Source organism: Choloepus didactylus, chromosome 1 (genome assembly GCF_015220235.1).
Source record: "Choloepus didactylus isolate mChoDid1 chromosome 1, mChoDid1.pri, whole genome shotgun sequence".
In the NCBI taxonomy this organism is placed as follows: Eukaryota; Metazoa; Chordata; class Mammalia; order Pilosa; family Megalonychidae; genus Choloepus; species Choloepus didactylus.
In genome coordinates this window covers 36,023,847-36,051,121 of record NC_051307.1, presented here as the reverse complement: position 1 = coordinate 36,051,121, position 27,275 = coordinate 36,023,847, and the positions used below count along the sequence as shown (strand labels likewise).

Below are 27,275 nucleotides of genomic sequence, written 5' to 3'. Positions count from 1 at the left end.
TTTCAGTTGTTTCCTTATTGTGAAGTTTAACATGTGCAAAAAGGTGATAACTTTCAAAGTATGATTTAACAAGTAGTTACATTGTTTTTAACTCTTTTCTCCAAATTCGTATCCTATGAACATTCACAAAAGCAACAACAAAAACAATACATGCCAGGTACCAAGTAAAGCTTTACATATATTATTTCAATCTTTTAATACTTTTATGATATAAGGATTTTATTATTCTCTTTTTTATATGGGTTAATAAGGATTCTGGGAAAAAAAGTGACTAAATGACTTTGATAAATGCCAATTATTTTATTTCATCTCCTCTCTTTTTCAGTTAGATGGTCATTTTTTTTTCATAGTCTCTGAGAATTTTTGAAGTAAACTGCATATCTGGAATTTTCTTTTTATGTATCTTTTAAAAATGTAAGTTAAGTTTGCTTAGTAATTTTTTTTTTTACTTCTTTGTTAATTGCCTCCTATTTCCCCTAAGTCAAAAACCATTTGGAAGATTCCTAAGAAGAATCGTGGAATGAATTTAAAGTCTGCCAGACCTAGGTTCAAAGCCTTATGGTTATATTAAGTCAATTAAAAAATTCTTGGAGTTCCAGTTTCCTCATTTCTGAAAATAGAGATAATTATACATTTATCAGAATAGTGTTATAAGAAGCTATGTAATTACCTATGTAATACACCTAGAAAAAATATTAGGTCCACTCCCCTTTAAATTCAGGTAGCCTGAGGGTTAAGGGACAAGCCATCTATGTATTTTTACTAGTGTAATATGTTTAGGGATGGTAAAGTTATAGAAAGAGATCCACCCTCCTTTCCACTCTTCTCCCAGTGTTAATTTGTCAAGAGTTGATAAATTATCAGAAGAGTGTTCATTAGTTTATGTGTGTGTTCACATGCACATATGAGAGAGAGAGAGAGAGAGTTATTTGAAAACAATTTCCTTACAAAAGACCCTTTTGTAAGTAACAGCCTAAATTCTTATTAATGCAGCTTGCTTACTTCTAAAAGTCTGCAGTAGAATGTTGTGGTCATGGCTTTGCAGATCTCCAATTAAAGGAAACTTAATTGACTAAGGGTCCCAGCTACTGTGAAGTCCATTGTCACATTTGTACAAATGGCTCCCATTTAATGGCTTAGAATGACACAGTTACTTAAGGCATCCTCCTCCCTGGGAAAGAGGGGGTCCTCTGAAGGCCATTTGGTTATTCTGCTGCTGCTTTTTTGTTTGTTTGTTTTTGTTACTGTAGGAAAGGCTAAAGAAGAAGAACTGATTCCTTGTGTGCTGGTTTGGATGTATTATGTCTGCCAGAAAAGCCAAGTTCTTTAATGCAATCTTGTGGGGGCAGATGTATTAGTCTTTTGTTTAGAGTGGAAGCTTTTGATTGAGTATTTCCATGGAAATGTGACTCACCCAACTATGGGTGAGACCTTTTGATTAAATTACGTCTATAAAGGTGTGACCCCACCCATTCAGGGTGCATCTTGATTAGCTCACTGGAGTATTTAAGAGGGCTTAAGAGCCAACACAGACACTGATACTTGGAGACACTTGGAGATGCAGACAGAAAGACATGTGGAGATGCTAAGCTAAGAGATGAAGCCCAGGGTTGGCCCTGGAGAAGCTAAGAGAGGACCCTAAATCCTTAGAGAGAAACACTCCGGGAGAAGGAAGCAAGGATGCACAGGATCTGAGAGACAAGAAACTAGAAGCCCAGAGACATTTTGGAGAAAGCCATTTTGAAATACAACCCAGGAGCAAAGGACCAGCAGAGGCCAGCCATGTGGCTTCCCAGATGACAGAGGTTTTCCAGACACCACTGATTGTTCTTCACTGAAGATATACTCTTGTTGATGCCTTCATTTGGACACTTCTATGGCCTTAGAACTATAAATTTGTAACCTAATAAATTCCCTTTATAGAAACCAATCCATTTCTGGTATTGTGCATACTGGCAGCTTTAGCAGACTGGAACACAGGGACTCATACAGATATTTGCACACCGATTTGGACACAGTTGCCAACAGGTGGAAACAATCCCTTTGTCCATAAGCAGGTGAATGGATAAGCAAAATGTGGTATATAAACATGATGGAATACTATTAAGCCATAAAAAGGAATGCAGTTCTGTTGCATGCTACAACACCGATGAATCTTGAAGAAATCATGTTGAGTGAAATAAGCTAGATGCAAAATGATAAATTTGTATGATGTCACTGATATGAAATAATTAATGTGAAAATTCAGAGTGAGGAATTAGACTACAAATTACCAGGGGCCAGGTATAGGTGAAAATGAGAAGTTACTACTTAATTGGTATGGAGTTCTGTTTGGTGTGATGTAAAAGTTTTAGTAATGGATTGTGGTGATCATGACAGAATATTGTGAAGGTAATTAGCACCACTGAATTGTTTATTTTGGTATATATGCTACCAGAATAATAATAAAAGTAAACCATAGGACTGTACAACACAAACAGTGAACCCTAATGTGAACTATGGATTATAATTTATAATATAATTATAGTAATATTGTTTCTACAGTTGTAACATAGATACCAGAGTAATGCAAAATGTCGATAATAGGGAAAACTGTGTGAAGGGGAATGTATGGGAACTTTGTATTTTTTGCATGACTTTTTGGTAAATATACAAGTCTTCTTAAAAAAAGCTAATCAAAAAAATGAAATATGTTTTTAAAATCTTGATTAATCTAAAGAAAGGCAAAAAAGATTAATAAACAAATAGGACAAATAGACAAATTGTAAGATTGTTGGCTTGAAACCAATTATATCAGTAATTACACTAATGTAAATGCACTAAATATTCAACTAAAAGGCAAAGGTTTCCAGACTAGATGCAAAAACAAGATTGAGGAGAGGCGGGGCAAGATGGCGGATTGGTGAGCTGTATGTTTTAGTTACTCCTCCAGGAAAGTAGGTAGAAAGCCAGGAACCGCATGGACTGGACACCACAGAGCAATCTGACTTTGGGCATACTTCATACAGCACTCATGAAAACGTGGAACTGCTGAGATCAGTGAAATCTGTTAGTGTTTGTGGCCAGGGGACCTGCACCCCTACCTGCCAGGCTCAGTCCCGTGGGAGGAGGGGCTGTCAGCTCCGGGAAGGAAAAGGGAGAACTGCAGTGGCAGCTCTTACCGGAAACTCATTCTACTGATCCAAACTCCAACCATAGATAGACTGAGACCAGACACCAGAGAATCTGAGAGCAGCCAGCCCAGCAGAGAGGAGACAAGCATAGAAAAAACAGCACAAAAAACTCCAAAATAAAAGCAGAGGATTTTTGGAGTTCTGGTGAACACAGAAAGGGGAAGAGCGGAGCTCAGGCCTTGAGGCGCATATGCAAATCCCAAAGAAAAGCTGATCTCTCTGCCCCGTGGACCTTTCCTTAATGGCCCTGGTTGCTTTGTCTATTAGCATTTCAATAACCCATTAGATCTCTGAGGAGGGCCCTTTTTTTTTTTTTTTTTTTTTTAATCCTTTTTTCTTTTTCTAAAACAATTACTCTAAGAAGCCCAATACAGAAAGCTTCAAAGACTTGCAATTTGGGCACGTCAAGTCAAGAGCAGAACTAAGAGAGCTCTGAGACAAAAGGCAATAATCCAGTGGCTGAGAAAATTCACTAAACACCACAACTTCCCAAGAAAAGGGGGGTGTCCGCTCACAGCCACCATCCTGGTGGACAGGAAACACTCCTGCCCATCGCCAGCCCCATAGCCCAGAGCTGCCCCAGACAACCCAGTGTGACGGAAGTGCTTCAAATAACAGGCACACACCACAAAACTGGGCGTGGACATTAGCCTTCCCTGCAACCTCAGCTGATTGTCCCAGAGTTGGGAAGGTGGAGCAGTGTGAATTAACAAAGCCCCATTCAGCCATCATTTCAGCAGACTGGGAGCCTCCCTACACAGCCCAGCAGCCCAGAACCGCCCTGGGGGTACGGCACTCACCTGTGACGTAGCACAGTGATCCCTCAACAGAGGACCAGGGGGTACACGGCCTGGAAGAGGGACCCACTCATAAGTCTCAGGAGCCATACACCAATACCAAGGACTTGTGGGTCAGTGGCAGAGACAAACTGTGGCAGGACTGAACTGAAGGATTAGACTATTGCAGCAGCTTTAAAACTCCAGGATCACCAGGGAGATTTGATTGTTAGAGCTACCCCCCCCTCCCTGACTGCCCAGATACATGCCCCATATACAGGGCGGGCAACACCAACTACACACGCAAACTTGGTACACCAATTGCACCCCACAAGACTCACTCCTCTACTCACCACAAAGGCAAAGCAGGGGAGAACTGGCTTGTGGAGAACAGGTGGCTTGTGGATGCCACCTGCTGGTTAGTTAGAGAAAGTGTACTCCACGAAGCTGTGGATCTGATAAATTAGAGATAAGGACTTCAATTGGTCTACAAATCCTAAAAGAACCCTATCAATTTCAGCAAATGCCAAGAGGCCAAAAACAACAGAAAATTATAAAGCATATGAAAAAACCAGACGATATGGATAACCAAGCCCAAGCACCCAAATCAAAAGATCAGAAGAAACATAGCACCTAGAGCAACTACTCAAAGAACTAAAGATGAACAATGAGACCATAGCACAGGATACAAAGGATATCAAGAAGACCCTAGAAGAGCATAAAGAAGACATTGCAAGACTAAATAAAAAATAGATGATCTTATGGAAATTAAAGAAACTGCTGACCAAATTAAAAAGATTCTGGATACTCATAGTACAAGACTAGAGGAAGTTGAACAATGAATCAGTGACCTGGAAGATGACAGAATGGAAAATGAAAGCATAAAAGAAAGAATGGGGAAAAAATTTGAAAAAATCAAAACGGACCTCAGGGATACGATAGATAATATAAAACGTCCGAATATAAGACTCATTGGTGTTCCAGAAGGAGAAGAAAAGGGTAAAGGTCTAGGAAGAGTATTCAAAGAAATTATTGGCGAAAACTTCCCAAGTCTTCTAAGCAACATAAATACACAAATCATAAACGCCCAGCGAACTCCAAATAGAATAAATCCAAATAAACCCACTCCGAGACACATTCTGATCACACTGTAAAACATGGAAGAGAAGGAGCAAGTTCTGAAAGCAACAAGAGAAAAGCAATTCACCACATACAAAGGAAACAGCATAAGACTAAGTAGTGACTACTCAGCAGCCACCATGGAGGCAAGAAGGTAGTGGCACGATATATTTAAAATTCTAAGTGAGAAAAATTTCCAGCCAAGAATACTTTATCCAGCAAAGCTTTCCTTCAGATTTGAGGGAGAGCTTAAATTTTTCACAGACAAACAAATGCTGAGAGAATTTGCTAACAAGAGACCTGCACTACTGGAGATATTAAAGGGAGCCCTACAGACAGAGAAACAAAGAAAGGACAGAGAGACTTGGAGAAAGGTTCAGTACTAAAGAGATTCGGTATGGGTACAATAAAGGATATTAATAGACAGAGGGGAAAAATATGTATGACAAACATAAACCAAAGGACAAGATGGCTGATTCAAGAAATGCCTTCATGGTTATAACGTTGAATGTAAATGGATTAAACTCCCCAATTAAAAGATATAGATTTGCAGAATGGATCAAAAAAAATGAACCGTCAATATGTTACATACAAGAGACTCATCTTATACACGGGGACACAAAGAAATTGAAAGTGAAAGGATGGAAAAAAGTATTTCATGCAAGCTACAGCCAAAAGAAAGCAGGTGTAGCAATATTAATATCAGATAAAACAGACTTTAAATGCAGGGATGTTTTGAGAGAAAAAGAAGGCCACTACATACTAATAAAAGGGTCAATTCAACAAGAAGAAATAACAATCATAAATGTCTATGCACCCAATCAAGGTGCCACAAAATACATGAGAGAAACACTGGCAAAACTAAAGGAAGCAATTGATGTTTCCACAATAATTGTGGGAGACTTCAACACATCACTCTCTCCTGTAGATAGATCAACCACACAGAAGACCAATAAGGAAATTGAAAACCTAAACAATCTGATAAATGAATTAGATTTAACAGACATATGCAGAACATTACATCCCAAATCACCAGGATACACATACTTTTCTAGTGCTCACGGAACTTTCTCCAGAATAGATCATATGCTGGGACATAAAACAAGCCTCAATAAATTTAAAAAGATTGAAATTATTCCAAGCACATTCTCTGACCACAATGGAATACAATTAGAAGTCAATAACCATCAGAGACTTAGAAAATTCACAAATACCTGGAGGTTAAGCAACACACTCCTAAACAATCAGTGGGTTAAAGAAAAAATAGCAAGAGAAATTGCTAAATATATAGAGACTAATGAAAATGAGAACACAACATACCAAAACTTATGGGATGCAGCAAAAGCAGTACTGAGGGGGAAATTTATAGCACTAAGTGCATATATTAAAAAGGAAGAAAGAGCCAAAATCAAAGAACTAATGGATCAACTGAAGAAGCTAGAAAATGAACAGCAAACCAATCCTAAACCAAGTAGAAGAAAAGAAATAAGAAGGATTAAAGCAGAAATAAATGACATGGAGAACAAAAAAACAATAGAGAGGATAAATATCACCAAAAGTTGGTCCTTTGAGAAGATCAACAAGATTGACAAGCTCCTAGCTAGACTGACAAAATCAAAAAGGGAGAAGACCCATATAAACAAAATAATGAATGAAAAAGTTGACATAATTGCAGATCCTGAAGAAATTAAAAAAAACTATAAGAGGATACTATGAACAACTGTATGGCAACAAACTGGATAATGTAGAGGAAATGGACAATTTCCTGGAAACATATGAACAACCTAGACTGACCAGAGAAGAAATAGAAGACCTCAATCAACCCATCACAAGCAAAGAGATCCAATCAGTCATGAAAAATCTTCCCACAAATAAATGCCCAGGGCCAGATGGCTTCACAGGGGAATTCTACCAAACTTTCCAGAAAGAACTGACACCAATCTTACTCAAAGTCTTTCAAAACATTGAAGAAAATGGAACACTACCTAACTCATTTTATGAAGCTAACATCAATCTAATACCAAAACCAGGCAAAGATGCTACAAAAAAGGAAAACTACCGGCCAATCTCCCTAATGAATATAGATGCAAAAATCCTCAACAAAATGCTTGCAAATCAAATCCAAAGACACATTAAAAAAATCATACACCATGACCAAGTGGGGTTCGTTCCAGGCATGCAAGGATGTTTCAACATAAGAAAATCAGTCAATGTATTACAACACGTTAAAAATTCGAAAGGGAAAAATCAAATGATCATCTCAATAGATGCTGAAAAAGCATTTGACAAAATCCAACATCCTTTTTTGATAAAAACACTTCAAAAGGTAGGAATTGAAGGAAACTTCCTCAACATGATAAAGAGCATATATGAAAAACCCACAGCCAGCTTAGTACTCAATGGTGAGAGACTGAAAGCCTTCCCTCTAAGATCAGGAACAAGACAAGGATGCCCGCTGTCACCACTGTTATTCAACATTGTGCTGGAAGTGCTAGCCAGGGCAATCCGGCAAGAGAAACAAATAAAAGGCATCCAAATTGGAAAAGAAGAAGTAAAACTGTCATTGTTTGCAGATGATATGATCTTATATCTGGAAAACCCTGAGAAATCGACGATACAGCTACTAGAGCTAATAAACAAATTTAGCAAAGTAGCGGGATACAAGATTAATGCACATAAGTCAGTAATGTTTCTATATGCTAGAAATGAACAAACTGAAGAGACACTCAAGAAAAAGATACCATTTTCAATAGCAACTAAAAAAATCAAGTACCTAGGAATAAACTTAACCAAAGATGTAAAAGACCTATACAAAGAAAACTACATAACTCTACTAGAAGAAATAGAAGGGGACCTTAAAAGATGGAAAAATATTCCATGTTCATGGATAGGACGGCTAAATGTCATTAAGATATCAATTCTACCCAAACCCATCTACAGATTCAATGCAATCCCAACCAAAATTCCAACAACCTACTCTGCAGACTTGGAAAAGCTAGTTATCAAATTTATTTGGAAAGGGAAGATGCCTCGAATTGCTAAAGACACTCTAAAAAAGAAAAACTAAGTGGGAGGACTTACACTCCCTGACTTTGAAGCTTACTATAAAGCCACAGTTGTCAGAACAGCATGGTACTGGCACAAAGATAGACATATAGATCAATGGAATCCAATTGAGAATTCAGAGATAGACCCTCAGATCTATGGCCGACTGATCTTTGATAAGGCCCCCAAAGTCACTGAACTGAGTCATAATGGTCTTTTCAACAAATGGGGCTGGGAGAGTTGGATATCCATATCCAAAAGAATGAAAGAGGACCCCTACCTCACACCCTACACAAAAATTAACTCAAAATGGATGAATGATCTCAATGTAAAAGAAAGTGCTATAAAACTCCTAGAAGATAATGTAGGAAAACATCTTCAAGACCTTGTATTAGGCGGCCACTTCCTAGACTTTACACCCAAAGCACAAGCAACAAAAGAAAAAATAGGTAAATGGGAACTCCTCAAGCTTAGAAGTTTCTGCACCTCAAAGGAATTTGTCAAAAAGGTAAAGAGGCAGCCAACTCAATGGGAAAAAAATTTTGGAAACCATATATCTGACAAAAGACTGATATCTTGCATATATAAAGAAATCCTACAACTCAATGACAGTAGTACAGACAGCCCAATTATAAAATGGGCAAAAGATATGAAAAAACAGTTCTCTGAAGAGGAAATACAAATGGCCAAGAAACACATGAAAAAATGTTCAGCTTCACTAGCTATTAGAGAGATGCAAATTAAGACCACAATGAGATACCATCTCACACCGATTAGAATGGCTGCCATTAAACAAACGGGAAACTACAAATGCTGGAGGGGATGTGGAGAAATTAGAACTCTTATTCATTGTTGGTGGGACTGTATAATGGTTCAGCCACTCTGGAAGTCAGTGTGGCAGTTCCTTAGAAAACTAGATATAGAGTTACCATTCGATCCAGCGATTGCACTTCTTGTTATATACCCGGAAGATAGGAAAGCAGTGACACGAACAGATATCTGCACGCCAATGTTCATAGCAGCATTATTCCCAATTGCCAAGAGATGGAAACAACCCAAATGTCCTTCAACAGATGAGTGGATAAATAAAATGTGGTATATACACACGATGGAATACTACGCGGCAGTAAGAAGGAACGATCTCGTGAAACATATGACAACATGGATGAACCTTGAAGACATAATGCTGAGCGAAATAAGCCAGGCACAAAAAGAGAAATATTATATGCTACCACTAATGTGAACTTTGAAAAATGTAAAACAAATGGTTTATAATGTAGAATGTAGGGGAACTAGCAATAGAGAGCAATTAAGGAAGGGGGAACAATAATCCAAGAAAAACAGATAAGCTATTTAACGTTCTGGGGATGCCCAGGAATGACTATGGTCTGTTAATTTCTGATGGATGTAGTAGGAACAAGTTCACAGAAATGTTGCTGTATTAGGTAACTTTCTTGGGGTAAAGTAGGAACAGGTTGGAAGTAAAGCAGTTATCTTAGGTTAGTTGTCTTTTTCTTATTCCCTTGTTATGGTCTATTTGAAATGTTCTTTTATTGTATGGTTTTTTTTTTTAATTTTTTTTTTTTCATACCGTTGATTTAAAAAAGAAAGGGAAGTTAAAAAAAAAAAAAAGGAAAAAAATATGTAGTGCCCCCTTGAGGAGCCTGTGGAGAATGCAGGGGTATTGGCCTACCCCACCTTGATGGTTGCTAACATTACCACAGACATAGGGGACTGGTGGTTTGATGTGTTAAGCCCTCTACCATAGGTTTTACCCTTGGGAAGACGGTTGCTGCAAAGGAGAGGCTAGGCCTCCCTATAACTATGCCTAAGAGCCTCCTCCTGAATGCCTCTTCATCGCTCAGATGTGGCCCTCTCTCTCTAGCTAAGCCAACTTGAAAGGTGAAGTCACTGCCCTCCCCCCTATGTGGGATCAGACACCCAGGGGAGTGAATCTCCCTGGCAACGTGGAATATGAGTCCCGGGGAGGAATGTAGACTTGGCATCGTGGGAGGGAGAACATCTTCTTGACCAAAAGGGGGATGTGAAGGGAAATGAAATAAGCTTCAGTGGCAGAGAGATTCCAAAAGGAGCCGAGAGGTCACTCTGGTGGGCACTCTTACGCACAATTTAGATAGCCCTTTTTAGGTTCTAAAGAATTGGGGTAGCTGGTGGTGGATACCTGAAACTATCAAACTACAACCCAGAACCCATGAATCTCAAAGACAATTGTATAAAAATGTAGCTTATGAGGGGTGACAATGGGATTTAGAAAGCTATAAGGACCACACTCCACTTTGTCTAGTTTATGGATGGGTGAGTAGAAAAATAGGGGAAAGAAAGAAACAAACAAACAGACAAAGGTACCCAGTGTTCTTTTTTACTTCAATTGCTCTTTTTCACTTTAATTATTATTATTGTTATTTTTGTGTGTGTGCTAATGAAGGTGTCAGGGATTGATTTAGGTGATGAATGTAGAACTATGTAATGGTACTGTGAACAATCGAATGTACGATTTGTTTTGTATGACTGTGTGGTATGTGAATATATCTCAATGAAATGAAGATTTAAAAAAAAACAAAAAAACAAGATTGAATTTTATGCTCTTTGTTCTGGTTTGTTAATGCTGTCATTTTGCAAAACACCAGAAATGGATTGGTTTTTATAAAGGGGTTTTATTTGGTTACAAATTTATAGCCATAAAGTGCTCAAGGTATGGCATCAACAATAGGGTACCTTCACTGGAGAAGGGCCATTGGCATCTGGAAAACCTCTGTTAGCTGGGAAGGCATGTGGCTGGCATCTGCTTGCTCCCAGGCTGTGTTTCAAAATAGCAGTCTCCAAAATGTGTCAGCTTTCAACAGCCATCTTCAAAATGTGTCTCTTAGCTACAGCTGCTCTGATGTTCTTCTGTTTGTGAGCCCCTTTAAAAAGACTCAAGTGAACTAATCAAGGCCCGTGCTGAATGAGTGGGGCCACGCCTCCATGAAAACATTCAATCAGAGGTCACACCCTAACTAAAGGTGTCACTTACAATTGGGTGGGTCACATCTCCATGGAAACAACCTAATCCAAAAGTTCCAACTTAATCAACACTAGTATGTCTGCCCCCACAAGAATGCATCAAAGATAATGGCATTATGGGGGACATAATACATCCAAACCAGCACACTTTCTATAACAGAGAAAACTTTAAATGTAAGGACAGAGATAAATTGAAAGTAAAAGTATGAAGAATTTTAGTCCCAAAACACTAAATTAAAAAAAAAAAACAAAAAAACAACACACTGGTGAGGCTATATTTTGGGACTGATATCGTATCAGTCAAAGTAGAATTTAAGGCTAGGAATATTATAAGAGACCAAAAGGACATTTCAAAAAAAAAAAAAAAAAAAAAGAATAAAAAAGAAAACTGTCAATTCAATAGGAAGATATAACATTGAGAAGTTTATATATAATAGTAACACAGTTTCATAATATATAAAGAAAAATTTACAGAATTAAAAGAAAAAAATGGATGCATACAAAATCATAGACAATGATGTTAATACATCTCTCTCAGAATTACAAAAACTTCAGAATACGCATTTCACATATTTTCAACTTCATTTTGAATATTTGTAAAATTGTCCCTTATGCTGGACCATAAACCAAGTCTGACCAAATTTCAAAGGATTTTAATCAGACCAAGTATTATATCTGATCAAAGTGCAATTAAACCAGAAATCAGTAGCATAAAGATAATTAAAAAATGTTTAAATGATTGAAAGTAAAGCAACACATTTTAAAATTAACACATATAGAAGGAGAAACAAAAATGGATATTAGAAAATAATTTAAGTGAATAGTAATTATGCACATTGCAGGATGCAAGTAAGCAGTGATAAGATAAAATTCTTAGCTTTAACTGCATATAATTTTAAAGAAAGAAGTTAAAATCAATGATTTGAGTTTTCCATCTGAAGCATTATATAGACAGCAGACTCAATTTTCATTCTGTTTCATTTGCTGGGACCTGCTTCTGAAAGTTTGGTCATAACCTTTGATAGATAGGGAAAGACTTGGTTTTCCAAGGACCCAGGGTTGTCATCATCCCCACTCCTGGCACCAACTATTCAGGCTACCTTGCCTAGAATAATGAGGAACAGTATCCCTGAACTTCCCTCTTTAAGTGCATGGCTGGGGCAGGGGAGTGGCGTAAGGTCATCTTTCTTCCTCCCTGGGATTTGGTAAGAGCAGGAGATGCTCAAGATCATTGAGTCTGTCTCTGTCTACAAGGCATTGCCAGAGGAGAAAGAGCCTGCTTTACCTCCTTGAAATGAGAAAACTGATCTTCAGTCAACCTAACTAACTTTTCTTTTAGCTACCCTTTCCATGAAGTATTGCTATATGAAATCAGAATCTCCAAAAAGCAAAGTTCCTGAACATATCATCTGGGAGCCTTTGTAAGATGCCTTCATGAATCACAGCAGACTTTGCTCCCTTCCGAGCCAGTGGGAAAACCCTTTATGTATCTTTTCTTAAATTGTGGCTGGAGGTCAATATGATAAATAGCATATATGAAAAACCCACAGCTAGCATAGTACTCAATGGTGAGAGACTGAAAGCCTTCCCTCTAAGATCAGACACAAGACAAGGATGCCCACTGTCACCACTGTTAGTCAACATTGTGCTGGAAGTGCTAGCCAGGGTAATCTGACAAGCAAAGAAATAAAAGGCATCCAAATTGGAAAGGAAGAAGTAAAACTGTCATTGTTTGCAGATGATTTTATCTTATATCTGGAAAACCCTGAGACATCGATGATACAGCTACTAGAGCTAATTTAGCAAAGTAGCGGGATACAAGATTAATGCACATAAGTCAGTAATGTTTCTATATGCTAGAAATGAACAAATTGAAGACACTCAAGAAAAAGATACCATTTTCAATAGCAACTAAAAAAATCGAGTACCTAGGAATAAACTTAACCAAAGAGGCAAAAGACCTATACAAAGAAAACTACATAACTCTACTAGAAGAAATAGAAGGGGACCTTAAAAGATGGAAAAATATTCCATGTTCATGGATAGGAAGGCTAAATATCATTAAGATGTCAATTCTACCCAAACTCATCTACAGATTCAATTCAATCCCAATCAAAATTCCAACAACCTACTTTGCAGACTTGGAAAAGCTAGTTATCAAGTTTATTTGGAAAGGGAAGATGCCTCAAATTGCTAAAGACACTCTAAAGAAGAAAAACGAAGTGGGAGGACTTACACTCCCTGACTTTGAAGCTTACTATAAAGCCACAGTTGTCAAAACAGCATGGTACTGTCACAAAGATAGACATATTTATCAATGGAATTGAATTGAGAATTTGGAGATAGACCCCCAGATCTATGGCTGAGATCTTTCATAAGGCCCCCAAAGCCACTGAACTGGGACATAATAGTCTTTTCAACAAATGGGGCTGGGAGAGTTGGATATCCATATCCAAAAGAATGAAAGAGGACCCCTACCTCACACCCTACACAAAAATTAACTCAAATGGATCAAAGATCTCAATATAAAAGACAGCACCATAAAACTCCTAGAAGATAATGTAGGGAAACATCTTCAAGACCTTGTATTAGGCGGCTACTTCCTAGACTTTACACCCAAAGCACAAGCAATAAAAGAAAAAATAGATAAATGGAAACTCATCAAACTTAGAAGTTTGTGTACCTCAGAGGAATTTGTCAAAAAGGTGAAGACACAGCCTACTCAATGGGAAAAAATTTTTGGAAACCATGTATCTGACAAAAGACTGATATCTTGCATGTATGAAGAAATCCTACAACTCAGTGACAATAGTACAGACAACCCAATTACAAAATGGGCAAAAGATGTGAAAAGACAGTTCTCTGAAGAGGAAATATAAATGGCCAAGAAACACATGAAAAAATGTTCAGTTTCACTAGCTATTAGAGAGATGCAAGTTAAGACCGCAATGAGATACCATCTCACACCAATTGGAATGGCTTCCATTAAATATTAAACATTTGTAGGAAACTACAAATGCTGGAGAGGATGTGGAGAAATTGGAACTCTTATCCATTGTTGGTGAGACTATATAATGGTTCAGCCACTCTGGAAGTCCGTGTGGCAGTTCCTTAGAAAACTAGATATAGAGTTACCAGTCGATCCAGCGATTGTACTTCTCAGTATATACCCAGAAGATCTGAAAGCAGTGACACAAACAGATATCGGCATGCCATTGTTCATAGCAGCATTATTCACAATTGCCAAGAGATGAAACAACCCAAATGTCTTTCAACAGATTAGTGGATAAATAAAATGTGGTATATACACACGATGGAATACTACGCTGCTGTAAGAAGAAATGATGTTGTGAAGCATGTAACAACATGGATGAACCTTGAAGACATAATGCTGAGTGAAATAAGCCAGGCATAAAAATAGAAATATTATATGCTACCACTAATGTGAACATTGAAAAATGTAAAACAAATGGTTTATAATGTAGAAGGTAGGGAAACTAGTGATAGTGAGCAATTAAGGAAGGGGGAATGATAACCCAAAAAGAACAGATAAGCTATTGTGGGTAAATTTAATGTTCTGGGAATGCCCAGGAATGACTATGGTCTGTTAATTTCTGATGGGTATGGTAGGAACAAGTTCACAGAAATGTTGCTATATTAGGTTATTTTCTTGGAGTAGAGTAGGAACATGTTGGAAGTAAAGTAGTTATCTTAGGTTAGTTGTCTTTTTCTTACTCCCTTGTTATGGTTTGTTTGAATTGTTTTTTTAATTGTATGTTTTTTTTAAATTTTTTTGTATAGTTGATTTTAAAAAAAAGAGTTAATTAAAAAAAATGAAGAAAATGTGCAGAGCCCCCTTGAGGAGCTGGTGGAGAATGCAGGGGTGTTGGGCTTCCCCACCTTGATGGTTGCTGATGTGCTCACAGACATAGGGGACTGGTGGTTTGAGCCCTCTACCACAGGACTTGCCCTTGGGAAGAGTGTTGCTGCAAAGGAGAGGCTAGGCCTCCCCATAATTGTGCCTAAGAGCCTCCTCCCGAATGCCTCTTTGTTGCTCAGATGTGGCCCGAATGCCTCTTTGTTGCTCAGATGTGGCCCTCTCTCACTAGCTAAACCAACTTGGCAGGTGAAATCACTACCCTCCCCCCTACATGGAATCTGACAACCAGGGGAGTGAATCTCCCTGACAATGTGGAATATGACTCCCGGGGAGGAATCTAGACCCGGCATCATGGGATGGAGAACATCTTCTTGACCAAAAAGGGGATGTGAAAGGAAATGAAATAAGCTTCAGTGGCAGAGAGATTCCAAAAGGAGCCGAGAGGTCACTCTGGTGGGCACTCTTACACACAATATAGACAACCTTTTTAGGTTCTAATGAATTGGAATAGCTAGCAATAAATACCTGAAACTATCAAACTACAACCCAGAACCCATGAATCTTGAAGACAATTGTTTAAAAATGTAGCTTATGAGGGGTGACAATGTGATTGGGAAAGCCATATGGACCACACTCCCCTTTGTCTAGTTTATGGATGGATGAATAGAATAATGGGGGAGGAAAAAAATAAAAGGGCACCCAGTGTTTTTTTTTTTTTTTTTTGCTTTAATTGTTCTTTTTCACTTTAATTTTTATTATTATTTTTGTGTCTGTGATAATGAAAATGTCAAAAATTAATTTTGGTGATGAATGCACAACTACATGATGGTACTGTAAACAATTGAATGTATGCTTTGTTTTGTATGACTGCATGGTATGTGAATATATCTCAATAAAAATGAATTATTAAAAAAACAAAAGCAAAAAGCAAAAAAAAAAAAAAAAAATTGTGGGTGGAGGAATGGTCCACAGTGTTCCTCTCTGTCTTCTAAGCAAGGTCACTGAAATAAATCCCAGCTCTAGTACCTTTCATGGAAAACTGTTTCACATTCAGGTGTATTTGTATGCTGTGCTCAGAAAATAAAACTACAAAATCAAAGATGTTTTTCTTTTTACCTTTGATGCTAGGAAATGTGAAGAAAAATTGAGCAAGTGTTGTAATCTATACTTGCTCTGCTTCCTTCAATAACATCATTTTGTCATTAAATATCTCCCCTTATTCAGTGCTTTAACCTCTAATCTCCTTCTAGTCTTTTTTAAAAATAGGTGGTGAGATGTATTAATTTACTACTGCTGCTGTAAGAAATTTACACAAATTTAGGGACTTAACTTATAGTTCTGTAGGTCAGAAGACCAAATGGCTCTCACAGGGCTAACATCAAGGTGTTGGCAAGGCTGTGTTCCTTCTGGAGGTTCTAAGGAAAAAAACATTTCCTTGCTTTTTCCAGATACTAGCGGTCGCCTACATTCTCTGCTTCAAGTCCCCCTTCTTCTGTCTTCAAATCTGCCCACATTACACCTCTCTGACACTTCTTCCACAGTCACATCTCTTTCTGACCACCTTTAAGCACCCTTGTGATTACATTGGACCTACCCAGATAATCCAGGGTAAATAATCTCCCTGTCTACTTAATGGCAATCTTAATTCCATCCAAAACTTTAATTCCCCTTTGCCAGCAATGTAACGTATTCACAGGTTCTGGGGATTAGGGCATGGGTATCACAGGGAGCCTAATTTTCTGCTTACCATAGGGAACAAATCTTCAAATAACAATAGCAAATTAATACCATATATATAAAATCAGAATGATGGAATAATCTAGGATCAAGAATGACAACCAAAATCCTCTCAAAAAGGGACTGACCAGCATTTGAAGTGAGATTACCAGGGAGAAACACCATTAGTCTGGTAAGTGGGGATGGAGGGTGCACTTGGATAGGCAGCAGGGAAGGCCTGGGAGGCAAACCCACCAGACCCAAAGAGAGAAGCCCTCCTTCTCTAGGCCATTCCCCCATGTCTCCTCCTCCATCAGACCAGGCTTTTTGTTTTCTCTCTGGCCCCATTCCAGGCCTTCCTATTTGATTGGCCTGCTAGAATTGAGGAATGTGAATGCAAACACTAAACACAGTACCTGAGGGAGGCCTTCACCAGCAGGACTGGTGGCTGCATAATTGCTGTATAAAATAATTACCAAGTGGCTAAACTGAGCCCTAAGTTCTAAGGCAACCAGACCAGAGTACTCGCTTTACCTAGGACACAGATTGCTGAACTCAGCTATGGTAAGACTTTGAATAGGGTCAAGGACCAAAAATATGGATACATCTCTGTGAATGTATGGCAGATTCCCAATTGGCCTAATGTTTATTCCTCGCTTTTTCCTTAGTAAGTGTATTAGTTTCCTAGTGCTGCTGTAAAACATTATCACACATTTAGTGGTTTACCAGTACAAATTTATTCTCTTCCAGTTCTAGAGATCAGAAGTTTGAAATGAATTTTTAGAGGCTAAAATTAAGGTATTGGCAGGGCTGATTCCTTCTGGAGAAGGTCCAGGATAGGAGCCCTTTCCTTGCTTTTTCAGCTTCTAGAGGCTGCCTTGGCTACTTGCCCCTTCCTCTGCCTTCAAAACACATCACTCCAACCTCTGCTTCTATTATTCCATCTCTTTTTTTCTTTGATTTTCTTGCCTCCTTTGTAAATACGTTGGAAAATCTAGGGTAATTTCCTCTCAAAATTCCTAATTTATTCACCTCAGCAGTCTCTTTTGTCATTAAGGTAGCATATTTATAGTTGGGGATTAGGATATAGACATTGGGATTTATTCTTTCTACCACAGTAAGATAAGCCTGATTTTTAGCTTGGTGCATGGCCAGCGGAGATAAAGACTGTATTTCTCAGGCTTATTTGTAGACTAAGTTCTGACTAGGGAGATATAACCTGAAGTATTCTGTGAAAATTCCAGGAAGTGTGCCTAAAGTAAGAAGTTGAGCCCTTAAGCCTTCTTCTATCCTGATGGTTGGGATAGAGTAATGCCTGGAACTCCAGCAGTCATCTTGGATCAGGAGTTAACCTTGAAATGTAAATCATACGTAGTGAAACAGCCAACAGCTGAAATTTGAATCTCTTTTAGGACGCAATAACCCTGAACTGACCTCTAGACTTCTTGAATGTGAGAGAAAAATAAATTTCTATTTTGCTCAAGACACCATTATTTAGTGTTTTTTTTGTTACAACAAGAATCCTAAATAATATTAAAGTATTTTGTTTTATATTTAGTTAGTATTAAGCAGTCGTCTTGCTAAAATTTATATCATTGGCTCTGTGTATATAAAATACTTTTCAAAAGTAAAGGGATTGTATCATTATTATACCTAAATAGTAAACAACTTCAAGGGAATGTTTATGTATGAAAGGAACCAAAGGAAAACTTCTTGGAAAAATTGGATTTAGGAAGGTTAAATATAAATTTATGTCATGAGTTTATTTCCTTATCACTACCTTGACCAAAGTGAAGTCCCAACCAAATTATCTCTTTAAAGGGTTTATCTAAAGGTTACCACTTAATATAGGCCAAAGAACAATGTTGATTTAGAAAGACTCCTTTAGAAGCATTTGACTATGTATTCTGTCTTCTTGGTGAAGACTGGCTTCATTCATCTTTTTTATCTGTGTGCTTAAAAAACAAATTATGATTAAAAGCTTCAAGACTTCCTATATAGCTAATGCGATCAAGACAATGTGGTACTAACAGAAGAATAGACACATAGATTAATGGAACAGAATAGAGCAAGAAATAGACTGTGCAAATATAGTCATCTGATGTTTGACAAGGAAGCAAAGGCAATTCAATGCAGAAAAGATAGTGTTTTCAAATGGTGCTGGAACAATTGGATATCCATATGCAGTCTAGACACAGACCTAAACTTTTCACAAATAGTAACTCAAAATGGATCATAGACCCAAATGTAAAATGCAAAACGATAAAACTTCTAGAGGACAACATAGGAGAAAATCTTGGTCATCTAAGGTTTGAGGATGAGTTTATAAACAACACCAAAAGCACATGCCATGAAAGAAAAGTTGATGTTGTACTTTATTAAAATTTTTAAAAAAATCTTTTGCTCTGCAAAAGACACTGCAGAATAAAGCAGAATGCCTGTTACTTTTCTCCTTTAGCTGTTTTATCCCAGGCAGTACTTGTGCTAAATGGTAGAACTCATTAACTAACCTGGCCATAGCACCACTTGCTAATAGGTTTATTATCTCTCTGTACCAGTATATTATTACTATGTTGTTCATTGTATTGTTGTTGTGAATTTTAGATGTAAAGTCTGTTTTATGGTCAGTGCAAACTGGGTGCCGGGGTGGATTGTGGCAACCCGTAGCCTGAGCAAAACAGACCTGCAGATCTTTGGTGCACAGCAGTCTGCATGATCTAGGCAGCTAAATGTTTAACCTATTGTCTTCCTAAGCCAGTAAAGAGAAAAAGGGTAAATTGACCTTAAAATGTAACTTTATGGGAAGCAGGCAGGAGGTGAGAGGCTCTTAGTCTCACAAAAAGAGCAAAATACAATTGTTCAAGTGTTATTCTAGTCCTTCCTGTACCACTTCTCAGGTCAGAGTGATCTGTTCCCACATCTGTGCTCCCCCCACCCTTAGGAAGGCCTTTGTCTTAAACCCTTATAAAAGGCTTTCTGTCTTCTTTGTATCTCTTGGTTGTCTTCCCTGTGACTGTGATGACTGCCCAGCCTGAGAGAGCCATCATGATCTCTCCATGACTTCTCACCCTGTAAGTAAGCCCTGAATAAAAGTTCATGTATCAGGGGAAAAAAAAAAAAAAGACACTGCAAAGAAAATGAAAAGACATATATGATATACCTTGTATCCAAAATCCATGAAGAATGCTTAAAAATCATCAATAAGTAAACAAACAACCCAATTTAAAAATGGGCAAAACATCTAAACAGATATGTCACCAAAGAAGATATTCAGTTGTCAAATAAGGTTAAGAAAAGGTGCTCACCATTTATCATTAGAGAACTACAAATTAAAACAACAAGCAGATACCACTACACCTCTATTAGAATGGATAGAACTGGCAATACCAAATGCTGGAGAGGATGTGGAGCAAGAGGAACTTGGATTTGCTGCTGCTGAGAATGCAAAATGGTACAGCCACTTTGGAAGACAGCTTGGCAGTTTCCTACAAAGTTAAACATAGGCTTGCCATATGATCCAGCAATTGTGTTCCTAGGTATTTGCCTTACTAGAGTTGAAAACCTGTGTGACACAGAAGACTGCACATGAATGTTTACAGCAGATTTATTAATAACTGCCCAAACTTCAGATATCCAAGATGTCATGTCTGTAGTGGTTTGAATCAGTATGTACCCCAGAAAAGTATCTTCTTAAAATCAGTCTTTCCTGTGGCTGTGGATCCATTGCAAGTAGGATCTTTGGGTGAGTAGGATCTTAGGTTAACAATGTCCTTCAGTCGATAAATGGATAAATTAACTGTAGTACATTGTGTTATTTAGCAATAAGAAGAAATGAAGAATCAAGCCACAAAAAGATGTCAAGGAACCTTGAATTCATATTGCTAAATGAAATAAGCCATCTTGAAAAGGCTACATAGTCATAAAGTATACAATTATAAGACATTCTGAAAAAGGCAAACTGTAGTGTCAGTAAAAAGATCCGTGGTTGCCAGGGGTTCGGAATGAGGAGAAAGGGATGAATAAGCGAAGCATTAGGTTTTGTGGGGGGTGGTAAAACTATACTGTGTGTTGCTGTAATCATGGATACATGACGTTATGCATTTGCCAAAACCCAAAGAACTTTATAACACAGGGTTAGTTCTAATGTATTCAAATCCTAAAAAGTAATTTGAACAGTGGAGGGAACCCAGGAAATAATGCAGACTATAGCAGGAGAATCTAACTGCTTCACAGAAGTATGAAACACTTTCACTGAAGGTAGTAGAGGAAAAGATGCAGATACTGGAAATGAGGCAACATTGGAAGTGAATGGAGTCTGTAAGACTAAAGGCAAAAGCAACTGTATTTAAGACTGTACCCAAGGTGATAAAGTTGTTTCCCTGGGGGTATGGGTTAACAATTCTGATGCTGTTATACATGTACACTGGAATTGAACAATTAAGTAAATGGATGGTGGATGGCAGGAGCCAGGTTTCTCATGGGTGAGTGGAAATTTACAGATTAGAGGGGGAAGAGGCTAGAATGAACCATGTGGTAATGGATGAGAGTTGGAGACGTTAATAAGAACTCATGTTTAACTTAATATAGATGCAGATGACTATTTATGGAAATATGTACATGCATGTGTATATACATGGGTTAGTATGTACATATATATTTTATTGCCCTGTTGTGGAGAGGGTCTTAAAGAAATGGCACTCCAGTAGCAACAACCTCACCTAGCACACACTCTTGATTTATAATACTTTTCTCCAGTAAAATGAATCAAGCTCCTTGGAGAAATGGCTGAGTCTAAGATAGGAGCAAGAAACATATAAGATGACCCTGGAGCATCTTGTAGTACTAGAAAGGAAGGCAGCACTAAAAAGATGATTGATGAGGGTAAGTCAAAGGGGCACAGGAACCAAAATGAAATTTCTCCCAATGGCCAAAATGGAACAATTTGAACAACAAAATAAAGTATTGGTTTATAACCCATATAACCCATATAACCCAGTATGAGTCCATACTGATATAAATAAATGGTCAAATAAATTAATAAATTGTAGAGAATAAACAAATACCCCATGCAGAATTCCCCATAAAATTATATGGATACTATAGTCAAAAGGAGAGGGAGAAGAGTTCTCCACTCTTTAAGTGTGAGCTGCACGTAGAGACTTCCTTCTGAAGAGTACAGTATGGAAGGAGGAGGGAGTAACTTTAAAGTGGAGAAACCTGACAGTCACTGCTTCAGTCAGCTGATCAAGGTCAACATCAAATCATGCTGAAATTATGTCTCCTTGATAGGATGTTATGCAAATGGCACTTCACTTCTGTTATTTCCCTCCCCAAACACAAATTTAAACACCCCCAAACCCTGTCTAATCATGAGAAAACTATCAGATAAATTTCAACATAGAGAGATCCTGCAAAATACCTGACCAGTACACTTCAAAGCCATCAAGGTATTAAAACAAGGAAAGTCTGATAAATTACCACAACCTAAACTACTATAAGCCTAAAGAGACAGGAAAGCTAAGTGAAATATGGTATCGGGGATGGGATCCTGGAACAGAAAAACAATGTCAAATAAAAACTATAGATATCTGAATACAGTGTGGATTTTAGTTAATAGTTTATCGATAATGGTTATTTAATTGTGAAAAAATGTAGCGTACTAATGTGAAGTGTGAATAATGGGGGAAACTGTTCCAGGGGTTTATGAGAACTCTCTGTGTTATCTGCTCAATTTTTCTGCAAATTGAAAAATGTTCTAAAAAATAAAGTTTGTTAACTACCTTAAAAAGAAAAATAAAAAAAAAAATTAAGAAAAGCACACCAGGAATGATACCATTTTTATCTTCCTTTCATCCAACAGGATATTGAATATGTACTGCCTCGAGCCTCCTAAACGCAATCTGTGAGCTCATAAATGAAAAATGTCTATATAACTGTATTTGAATTTGTCAATTTAGTACAAATGCATTTCAGGATAGAACTTCTCAAGCCAATTATTTCTGTTTTCAAATGATTTTAGAGCTATATATATACACACACATATACATCACTTCAATGAAACATATATTGTCCTTAAATTAAATACATGTGCATAATAGAATCCCTTTTGCTATATATTTATCCTATTTTCATTCATTCTAGTATCACCAAAGAGGGAAAACAGCTGGCTACTATCTCCTTAATAATGTTTAAATTACATATCTGTATGTAATGTGCAATATATTTCAGATATATGCATATAAATATATATATATTTATAGTGACAGTATTTGTGAAAGCTGTACTTTGGTTTCCCAATAAATAAATTCTTCAAATATTATATCTCCATATGAATCAAAATTTAAAGGCAAATAATATATTATTTAATTGAAAATGCAATAAATTACCATAATTATCACAGAAGCAGTCAAGATGACAAAAAGCACAAGAAAAAAATCAATATATGTTACAAATAGATTTGCACAACCCCCAATATTTTACACCCACAGAGAGTAGGAAAAAAATATTTTAAAGTAAATAAGTATATAGTAGCAACCTCCAACTTACAAAGAGATTGTACTTTGAAATCTTATTTGTAAGTTGGTTACCTAAAATTTAGAGCATATTTTTGTTGTTTTTTCCCCCAATATCACATCATAAAATATTTCAAAACTTTCAGCAAAGTTGAAAGAATTTTACAATGAACAAGTATATACACGGCCACCTAGATTCTCCCATTAAAATTTTACTGTATTTGCTATGTCATATATCACAATATAATCAAATACATTTTCCTTCAGATGCTGGCTGCTGTTCTAGGTTACATAAATTGAATTAAACTTATAGCATGACACTAATTTACATGAAGTTGTTCAACCTTCTCTAAGACAGATTTTAAATAGTGGTGCTATATTTGTGTAATAGAAAATTGGTAAAATAGAGAAAGCAAAAGAAAGAAGCCACTATAATTGTATACCCAAACACAACCACTGTTAAACATTTTTGAAATTTTCTATACACTTTCATTTTGTTTTTCATAAGTATTATAAATGTTTTATATAATAGTTATTATATTATATTTAGCAAGTTTCATAAAATTGCATACTTTTGCTGTCATTTTAAATGAATAATTAATAGCATGTTGAATGCATGTTCTCAAATTTACTTAACCATTAGTTCACCCTTCACCTGTAATATAATATTTGTGCTATTTTCATTTCTTGCTATCATAAAAAACACTGCAATGAATCACTTTCTGCTTCAATATTTCATTCTTATCTGTTTTCCCTTAGATCTTCAGAAGTGGAATTACTGTGTCAGTGGGAGAAAAATATTTTTTATTTACCTAACATATATTATCTATTAATAAGAATTCCACTATTTACCTATTAATAAACATCCACTTCTGATGTCTGAGAATAGGAAAGAATAATGACATTCCCTTTCTGATATTGTAGATCTGTCCTTTTCTCATTTCAAACAAAATCTATTTCATACTCAATGGGAAATTTAGTAATCCAAATGAATATAATGTTTTTTTGAGGTCTACAGTGATTTGGAAAAAAAAAAAAAGCTGGAAGAAGTGAGTACCTGTGGTATCTGTGGTTAAAGATAGACAGGAAGATAGGAATTCTTCTACTATCTGCACTGGAGAGGCAACTGTTTGTTGCAGGAGATAAATTAAGCCCACCTGTTTTGAACTCTAATGCTGTAAGTGTCTCTTTGATTTATGGTTTGCTCATAAGCTATTAAAATTATAGAAAATAAAGATAAAGAAAAATTGAAAGTATCTTATGGCAGCCTTTAAATTGAAACCGAGATGTGAGAGTTAAGTTAGAGTGAAAAGGCAAGTGAATTAAAGGGGATATGACATAAATTATTGCATGAGAAATAAAACAGAAAAAATATCTGGCAGATTCAATGCCAGACAAAGCAGTACATTAATGACTGGGGCTAGGGAGACATCAAAAACTGTCTGAGGGTCTACATTCTGGGAGAAGTATGCAATTAATGATCATTGCCTTCGATTCTTTAACAATCTTGCATGTGCCTGTGATTAAAAACTGTGTTGGTGTTGTTCTTACCGTGGAGGAATATTTCTCCAAACTCTTATTAATAAAAGCACTCCAGGTACTGGACATCCTCATCCAATTCCCAGATCGTAAATCAAATTTTGAAAGTCCTATGGGTGATTATGGTCAGAGAAATGGAAAACTTATTTCATATCCAGACAACAAGGAATGATATACTCTCATTCTAGTGCTGCAAACACTGCCTCAGTATAGAATATCACATCATGAACTTTTATAATAAAACCTATATACTGCCTGTATACATACAACCCGAGCCCCAAGACACAATATTATAATTCAACCATCACTACCTAAAATCTAAATTTATTTTTAACATTTTAGGACTACATCACATTGAAAGGCTGTTAATCTCCATCTCTATGTGCTACATTTTCCCATTCCTAATGGAAATCCTCATCTCTTACTTAATATCGTTATGCTTTAGCTAAGTCTGTTAATATGCGTAGGATGTTAAATTTAAAGGTCCCTGCTCATCTGTACAAACTTTGTATTTTTACTAGGGTGACAGATTAATTTCCAAGAAAAACCATTAGCAATAGTCTTCTCCCTGCTATTAAACATGACATATGAAATGAAAGTAATTTGAAACAGCTGGAGGAAGATTTTCTAGGGTAGTACTTAATGACTATGCCCAGTGAAACATGAATCCATATTATTAAGTTGGAGTAAGGTTTGCTATACAGTTTTAGAGTTCTGTGTAACTTTCAGAGAATTGTCACATTATCACTAGAATGGAATGTAAAACAATGGAAAGGAGTTGCAGTTCTCTGCTGATCTTAGCCAAGCACTGAAGGAAAAGAGACTGGAAATCTAGAAGTGATTAAGGAGATAATAAAAGGATGTTTGCTACATTTTATTGCCTTTTTGCTAAAAATCAATGCCATTTTGCTAAAACCAAATTTTAGTTTTTAGTTTTTGAGGTCATTAAGCACACTAGTTTCAGTAAAAGAAGTATTAGAAATTGATTTAATACGTATCACAAACCAACTTGACTCTTTTAAAAGGAAGCACTGAAAACTTTAACTTTTAGAGTTGCATACTGAAATATTTACAGACAAAATGATATGATGTCTAAGATTTGCTTTTGTATAGTCTATAGGGCAGGGGGAATTGAGAGGACTAGAGATGAAGCAAAATTAATCATGTGTTGATAATTATGGAAATTGGGTCATGAGTATATGAGTGTTTTTATACTTTTCTCTTTATCTCATATGCTTATCACCCATAATATAATATTTTTATTCTTTAAAGAAACACCTCTATAACGTTTATTTAAATCATCTCTAGTATTAACATACATAAACAATATTGGGGAAAAGAGAGACAGGGAGAGAGAGAACCAAATGAAAGAATATCCAAAATACTTAAAATACTTTGTTTCCTAATGCAATAAAGAACTTGCTCAAAAAGCAACACAGAAGACAAACAGGAAAGGAACACAAAATAAATATGTTCAAGTCAACAAAAGGAATCTAGAGATCAATGGTTACATTTTAGAAGTGCAGTTATCCCATCCACAGTACAACTTTCCCCATCCCTGGGTTGGCATAAAAAATTAAATGGGAATTTTGGGGAGTTTTGTGGAAGCCACAGATGACACACGAAAGCTAGCAGATGACACAGAAAAAGTTTAGTAACTCATAAATGCATAAAATGTAAATACTTAACCCAAATTTTACAATAAAGTACTGTAAACACCCCATAAAAGAAAAAAAAAAATTCAGACTTCTTCTGTGTTATGAAGGGATTTTCCAGATTGTGGGGGCACCATGCCCCTAACCCCCATGATGTGGAAAGGATAGCTGTAGTTGGAGCTTCAGGAACTCTCTATTCAAATTCCTCTGAGAAATACACATCTAAAAACTTGTAACGTGACTTGTTCTCCACTGTTATGGATTGAATTGTTTTCCCCCAAAAGACATATTCAAGTCGTAACCACTAGTCCTGTGCATGTGAACTTATTTGTAAATAGGATCTTGAGGTTGCTATTAGTTAAGATGAGGCCAGACAGGATTAGGGTGAGCCCTAATCCAATATGACTGATGATCTTATAAAGAGAGATTATTTCTTGCATACAGGCCTTCATATGAAGCATCATGGCTCGCCTGAAATGGAGAAAAGTCTCCGTAATTCCAAACCAAAATCCTAGTGAATGGACTTAGTCTCTAGGGTCCCATTCCAAATTTCCTGAAGAGGGAATTTTATGAGTTGTATTTGGGTCAAGTGCGTACCCTAAAATAATCTGCTGTGGGACAGGGAGGAGAGGCCATTGCTCAGGGCTGACTGTGGGTGACGCAGGGTCTCCCCAAAGGGTAGCCCATGTGAAGGGCTATTTGCACTCCTTCCTTGATAAACGGGCTATGGTCATTAATTAACTCGAGCATAAAGCTCTCTGAAAGTGCTAAAAAGGTAAGCTCTCTGGTAATATCTTTACATGTTAAAACTAGGTTTTCTTTTGATAAAATCAAAT

The 27,275-nt window shown here is 36.9% G+C and overlaps 1 pseudogene; it reads right to left on the bottom strand.

Annotated features, from left to right (window-relative positions):
* The window catches only part of LOC119506948, a 31,663-nt pseudogene extending 6,810 nt beyond the window's left edge, over positions 1 to 24,853 (bottom strand).
* Positions 24,854 to 27,275: the final 2,422 nt, after the last annotated feature.